Here is a 7161-nt window from a genome sequence, read left to right on the forward strand (position 1 = left end):
GTGTACAAGGAATACAATCAATTTGGTTCTCGAGGGACGACTGCACCTGAAGATTCCCTGGTCAGAATCTAAGTCTGCAATTATCCTGTGGCCAACTTCAGACTAATGAACTCAGAGCTTTGAGCATAAGACATGGTAGAAATAGGTTTAGAAAAGTCTCCCAATGATTCTGATGTGTAACCAGAGTTGGGCCCTGGCTAGAAGAACAGTCTAAACAAGTAGCCGCTGCAGAGTCTACAGGGATGGACAAGATGACATGTTAGACAAAGCTCCCATGGGCTCTCAAACTTTCCTCTGGAAGTCATCTTACTGTACTGGGTAAGATGCCAATGGTGTCAATGAAGAAACTGGTGGGAGTGGCTTGATGAAGTGCCAATAGTGTAAGTATATCTCAGTTGGGGGGGGATGGGCAAATGGGATCTAAGGATAGCCCTACTGGGGTGGGGGCTGGGCAAATGGGGTCTAAGGATAGCCCAACTGGGGTGGGGGCTGGGCAAATGCTATAGTTTGGGTAAGAAGCACTTAAATTCTCACAAGTTAAAAAGTAGAATATGATTTGTCTCAATAAAGTGTATTATTAGGTTTATGGCAGGATTAGTCAAATCATATCCATGGATAGGTAAGTTTACTGTTGGCAATAGTTTCCTAACAGTTGTATATTAGAGCCAAGGAAATTGAAATCAATTAAACCTTTATTGAGTGTCTACCATGCACCAGAAAAATGTTTCTTCAGAAATGAAAATAATTTAAGTAGGAGACAAATAGTAAATCAGAATTAAAGCGATTACAACTTCCATTCATACAGGCTCTTTTCCAGAGAATGTGGGTGATTACCAGGATAAGATGGCTGCCACAGGAGAAGGGGAGGTGGTGGCTTTGATAATCTGGCATATTCACAGAACACTTTACCCCTGTTATACTGCAACGGATTTTGCAAATTTGATTGTCTCTGTTGTATCTCCTGAATTAAAAAAATTAAAACTCTCTCTCTCTTTCTCTCTCTCTCTCTCTCTCTCTCTCTCTCTCTCTCTCTCTCTCTGCAAGCATGCACGCACGCGCACACACACACACAAATAAAGCATGACCTCTCCTCCAGTACTAGAAAAAAAAAACTGCTTTGATGTTCTTTGATATTTTTATAGCTATTAGGTATTTTTCCCCTCTAAAATGTATAGTTAATCTACTAACAGTTATGCACATATCACAACTGCATGTACATTTCCTAGCCTGTTATTCAATTAAATTTCTTTATCCAATGTACAGAACATAGAGGTCTGGCTCCTTTATCTGGCTGTTGGTTTCAGGTTAGGCACTCATAGTGATTAAGGTGAGTTGAACTATTTGCAAACTTGTTGTCTGCAGTGTCCTTTCTTATTTCTCTGGAGGACCCATCTAGAGTTGTCTCTTCCTCCATCCATAAAGGCTTAAAACATCTGATCTTAGTTTAACGTTGGTCCATCTATAGTTGAATGAACCAGTGGTGTTCCAGTTCTAGAATCTGGTTAACCTGACGGGTTACCCTCATCCTGTCCCTGCATCCCCAGAGCAAAGCCAGAGGCAGGAGAAGCTGCTGCCATCTCCCCTCTCCTTTTTTTGCTCTTTTGCAGTTATTGTTCATGAGGTTTGAGGAGTCCAGCCCACCTCGATGAGAACTCATAGCAGTCTGGAGACCCTCCTGGCAGAGCCGGGACTAGAGGAAAGCTTTTCGTGCTGGCCAGCGCCCTGCCTGACCATCTCTTGTCAGAGCAAAGGAACAAATGAAATGGGAGAAAAGAGGGGGGTGAGGAAGGAGGACCAGGAACAGAGACCGGCCTTTGCGGAGCCTGCGCCTTTGTGCTCCGCATTCAAACTGATTTGTACCCTTTGTAGTCTTAATTATTTGTGAGAGTGGGATAACAGGAGTACCCAGCTCACCCATTATTTCCCGCATAAAAAAAGGCACACAGAAGCCGCTGATCATTCTTGAATTAGCAAACATGATACTAAAAAAAAAAAAGCATAAAAAAATTCATTAATACCATCAGGGATTAGGAGGCTGATTAAAGTGTAGCTGTTAGCGTATGCAAATGAGCGATAGGCATTTATCGGGGCCTGTGCAAGCTGTCTGGGAGCTGTAAAGCCCATGTATGTTTTTCAGCTGATTAAAATAGTTTTAAGTTCTGGAGAGGTTTTTTTTTTTTTTTTTTTTTTTTTTTGGAAGGGAATTAAAAAAAAAGAGACTGTCTCCACTTTCCCTTTTGGCGAAATTTCTCTAAAGTACTCACCAACCATTCCACTTGACTGCACTCTCTCTAGGGCTCTAGGGTGGACTTCTCCAGAGAGCGGAGAGAGGAGGCTGCCTCTGTCCTGCTCACAGTCGGCGAGTGAATGGAGTTCACTAAGCTGCTGCCAGACTTTGCTTCTCTAGGGGCTTCTAGGAACTCCTGTGGCAAGCTGGGCGGGTGCCTTAGAAAAGGCTTTGGGGTCTATCACGACTCCATGTCCTTCCCCCAAGGTGAAGGCACCCCTGGCCTTTCTCTGGCTAAAGGCAGCCTCAAAGGAGTTTGTTGCCCTAGTACAGGGTATCCAGCCTTGCCTTAAGTTGACCTGCTAACTGCAGACCCTTGAATTTGGGACTCAGGGAAGAGTCTGGGGGCAGGAAGATCAAGGTGGATTTATACCGACATAGGCACTTCTTGAAAGCTGGGTCATTGTGGCTGCCTCAGGCCTTGAAGGAAAGGCATTGTGGGAGAAAGGAAGAGGACTTCCTCTTCCAGGTTTGAATTCAAATGCCATTTTCAAGCCTTTCTATTAGCATATGAGAGTTATTTTCATATGACAATATATATTTTGCATTATATAATAATATATGTTATATAGTAATATATAATAATAAATAATGTATAATATGTAATATGTTCTATTATTGTTAATGGCCCTAGGAATGAAAATAACTCTCATATGCTAATAGAAAGACTTGAAAATGGCATTTGAATAATAATAATTACATATACTATTATTGTTGTTGTTGTTGTTATCTGTTCCTAGACAATTACTGCAAGCTAGTCACTGTTATAAAATTTAAATGTTTGCTCTTATTTGATCCTTACCAAAAGTAGGGAGCAATACTATTCTGATCCTTTGTGTATTAATTACTACGCCACCCCTTTCTAGTATCTACCCAGGGATCTTGCTGATTCGAACCCCCCCTCCCCACATGACTGGTATTCTGGAATTAGAGATTCCTCCCTAGCTCTATACTTCCTTCCCTCCCATGCTTGCTCTGCCTTAATTGGTCATGCTCAGGAGTGAGGCAGAAGGGTGTGTCTGTAACAGAACACGGTCATGTCCCTGACCTCAAAGGCCTAGGAGCCCCCATTTTACTTGGCGTGAAGGCCAGAGTCTCACAGGCAGCCACAGGGCTACACTGTTCCCATGGTCCTCTTGGTTCACATCCCTGCCTCCTCATCCTGCCCACTTCCTTAGGTTTCCCCAAAGCTCCATATACATTCCTGTCTTTCTTTACTCTCTCTCCCCCTCCCTCTCCCTGTCCCTCCCCACTTCTCTCTCGGCACCCATTAATGACTTCTACTGTAGTTTACAAAGTTCTCAGTTTGTAAGTGTGTTGCCATCACTTGCAGCCACTCAACCAGACTATGAACGTCTTAAGGATAGGAATCTGTATCTGTGATATATCCTAAGAACCCAGAGGATACACCAATTATGAGCTCAGTAATTATTTGTTGACTTATAGAACACGAAGGTACTTTGCAAAAAAAAAAAAAATCTCAGTGAGTGATTTAAACGCATATGATGGAAGCTCTCTGAGGTCAGAGAGCCTGTGAGGTTGGGAAGCATATGCACCAGAGCCATTAGTCCATTCTCAGGTGATCCACAGCACATTATAAATATTCACCAAAGGACGAAACAAATGATACTCGACTTGTCAGTTACTATTTCTATACAAAAATACCCACTTCCCATTTGGTCCACATGTTTTAAAGCTTGTCCCACCTTGGCTATTTATAGTTAGATGTTGCTCCTTGGGCCCAATATTTATTTATTAATTTTTTCCCCAGACAGACAAACCAAAGCCTTCTCTTAGACATGTTTTATTTTTATTTTTTATATACTGAGCCAAAAATTTAAAACACTCTGAGCACCCCACTACTCAAGCCTATGTGAGCGGCAAAGTCAGAATATATTTCTCTGCCCTCCATGAGGCTTCTGTGTGAAATAAAACAAGGACATTCCTGGTGCGTGTGTCCAGGTCATAGCCTCTCTGTGACACCCACGAGGAGCGAGGGGGTTGTCAGATGGAACTAAGGTGAAGTTTGTTGAAATGCCCAACAAAGGAACTGATTTATTGATCATGAACTCAGTTGCCTAATGCCAGGTGTGATGGTAAGGAGTTGTCCTACCACTAAGAAGATGGAAGAAACAGGTGATATTCAAATATAACTTGTGATTATCATTATGTAGTTAGTGAGTCCCAGGCTCTAGGGACATTGTGGGGGCTGTGGAGAGACATAGAAGGATGTAGTAAAAAAAATTAGCATAGGCCTTTTATTGGAGGGAGGGGAGGATTAAAGTTTTCTGTATTGAGGGAACATCTCATAGACAGGGAAAAGGGTAGAACTGACAAAAGTAACTCCTTGGAGACTAAAGATCAAGTTGTAAGGGTGACTGGAAGTCATTCTTGAGAAGAGCCTTGACGATTCGGCAAGATGTTTCAAGGCTTGGCTGTGGACAGTGGGGGCTCCTGAGCTAACTGTGCCAACTGTGCCAACTGTGTGAGGGAAGGGAGGCATCTGCCTCTAGTGTAACATTTAAGGAACTACCAAAACACTCAGGGGTCAAGGTAAATGACACTACGATGGAATAGCATAATGGCTGCATTGATGAAGCATGGACCACCATTTTTGAAGATGGAGTTTTTCCTGGAGGATCTGAGGGCAGGAATGACAGGCTGAGATCTGAAGTTTGGAAGTCTGATCTGGTGGTGGTGACCCCGGCTTGGACCTCAGTGGAAGAGAGATGGAGCCATAGAGCTGAGGTGACAGCTGGTCTAGGAGAGTCTCTTCTCCAGCTCTGACCCTCCTCGTGTTCCCCTGTCCTTTTATTTATATTTATTTTATGTGGATGGAAGCTTTGCTTGCATGTAGGTATGTGTATTATGTATGTGTGCAGTGCCCATGGGTCCCTTGGAAGTAGAGTTACAGACATTTGTGAGTGCTGTGAGGGTGATGGAAACTGAACCGAGTCCTTCTGCAAGAGCACCAAGTGCTCTTAATTGTTAAGTCATCTCTCTAACCCCTCCCCTCATATATGTATGTGTGTGTGTGTGTGTGTGTGTATGTGTGTGTGTGTGTGTGTATATACACACATATGTATATATTCAATTCAAAATATTAAAAGTGTATTCAATATATTATATGTATATTAACCTTTGGAATATTTATTTTTCAGTATATTCAATTTACTTTGTTTTAATCTATAAAACAAAAAGGAAACAGTTTTTTTCAGTTTCAACCTAAGTTTTTTATTGAATCTTTGAGAACTTCACATTTTGTTCCCCAATCCCATTCATTTCCCAGTCCTTCCATATCAGCCCTCCACCCTTGTAGTTTTCCTCCCACAAGTAAATAAAAATTAAAAAAAAATTTAGAAAAAAAAATCTCTGTGTACTTGGGTACCATCCCACTTGTCCATCTTCCCCTCATTTCCATTACATACTCGGTCATTGTAGTGACACAGGAAGTCACAGCGTGTCGTGCAGTATATGCCCTTTTGGCCAAACAGCCCCCAAAGCCCAAACAGCTTTACTTGTGAATGTTCTATGTCAAGGCCTCTGGTTCTGCTAAAACATCAGTACTGGGCCCTCATGGAGACTCTCAGATATCCTGTGTCAATGGGATTCTGTTGCTGCAGATCCACAGGACCAGCTCCATCAAGTACTCCAGCAGCTCGCGGATGCGCAAGATGTTGGGATGGTCAGTGAAAAGCCCTGAATCTGGGCCTAGTTGAGTTCATCAACCAGTCAGCTTTCCTGTATTCACAGCATTTCTCCTCCTAGTCAGGTGAGGGGTGGAGTTGGCTCTCCAGCTCTCCCACGCCCATACCTCAGGGGCTAGCTCTCCTTTATGAATTCTGTTTTCTGTTTTCTGCTGTTCTCAGTGGCACTGAAAGTATCAGTCTTGAGTAGGAAAGAAGGAAATTTGAACATTTCAGAACAAAAAAAAAAGTACCATGGGAGGAAAAAATCAAGAGGTTCACAAGCACTGATTGTAGCTGCAGTGACTCTGCATTTAGACTGGGCTCAGCAGAGTTAGGGGCTGACAAAGCACTAGTGATGAGAAGACAGACTTGGTCTCAGATCTGAGCCCTGCCAATTGCTCTTTGGACTTTTCTGGGTCGTATTTTCCACCTGTGTAAGACAGGTGTGTCAGGGGCTTTGCGTAAGGTATTTTCTACAGTTCCAGGACATGGTGTTAAGGACTGTTGGTGGTTCATGATGCGAAGTCACAGAATAGTTCATTCATCAAATGAAAGGCAGTTCTATGACTAAAGATGGCATGGAAGCTTCCTGGACTGAAGTATCACTATGTTCTTATTAACAGTGGGATTTGAGTCAAAACTAGAAGGATTTCTGATGTTAGACTTCCCTGTTTTACTATCTTAGTCACCATAGTGCCATTACATCTGTATTAAATACTTTGTAGACTAGGGCTCTTATGGAATCTATAAATGTCCATTCATTTGTTGTTGTTTGTTTATTTTGTAGATCAATAACTAGATAACATCTTCTGGTAACAGTACCTGGATTATGTTTTTCAGGAAACTACTCTGACCCACACCCAATCCAAGTTGGTTTGTGTGGTATTAGCTCCATTCACAGTCAGGGTTACATGAACCTATTGGCTGACTTTTCCTAGGACCACGTGGTCAAATGCTTATTTTCTCCAGATATGACAACCATGACAGACTAAGAATTCTGCCCAAGTCCAGGCTGATGAACCATAAGTTTCTTTAGGTTACTTGCAAGAACATCATTCAAGAATTACTTCCAGGAGTCAGTCAAAGGCAATTGCATTGTGGGAAAGCTTCGGTCAAGAATGAGTGACTACTCACACAATCTGCATTCTGGAGCTCCTAACAGTTTGCAGGAGCTCCGCAGAAGTG

The 7161-nt window shown here is 42.5% G+C and overlaps 1 protein-coding gene across 1 annotated transcript in view; it reads right to left on the reverse strand.

The window, feature by feature from the left end:
• The window catches only part of Stag1 (stromal antigen 1), a 757688-nt gene extending 751113 nt beyond the window's left edge, over window positions 1–6575 (reverse strand). The window contains exon 1 of the mRNA XM_052187537.1: window positions 6572–6575. The gene's annotated coding sequence lies outside the window, so the exon portion shown is untranslated. The remainder of the gene's footprint in view (window positions 1–6571) is intronic.
• Between the last annotated feature and the right edge of the window lie 586 nt (window positions 6576–7161).

This window comes from Apodemus sylvaticus, chromosome 7, assembly GCF_947179515.1.
Source record: "Apodemus sylvaticus chromosome 7, mApoSyl1.1, whole genome shotgun sequence".
NCBI classification, from domain to species: Eukaryota; Metazoa; Chordata; class Mammalia; order Rodentia; family Muridae; genus Apodemus; species Apodemus sylvaticus.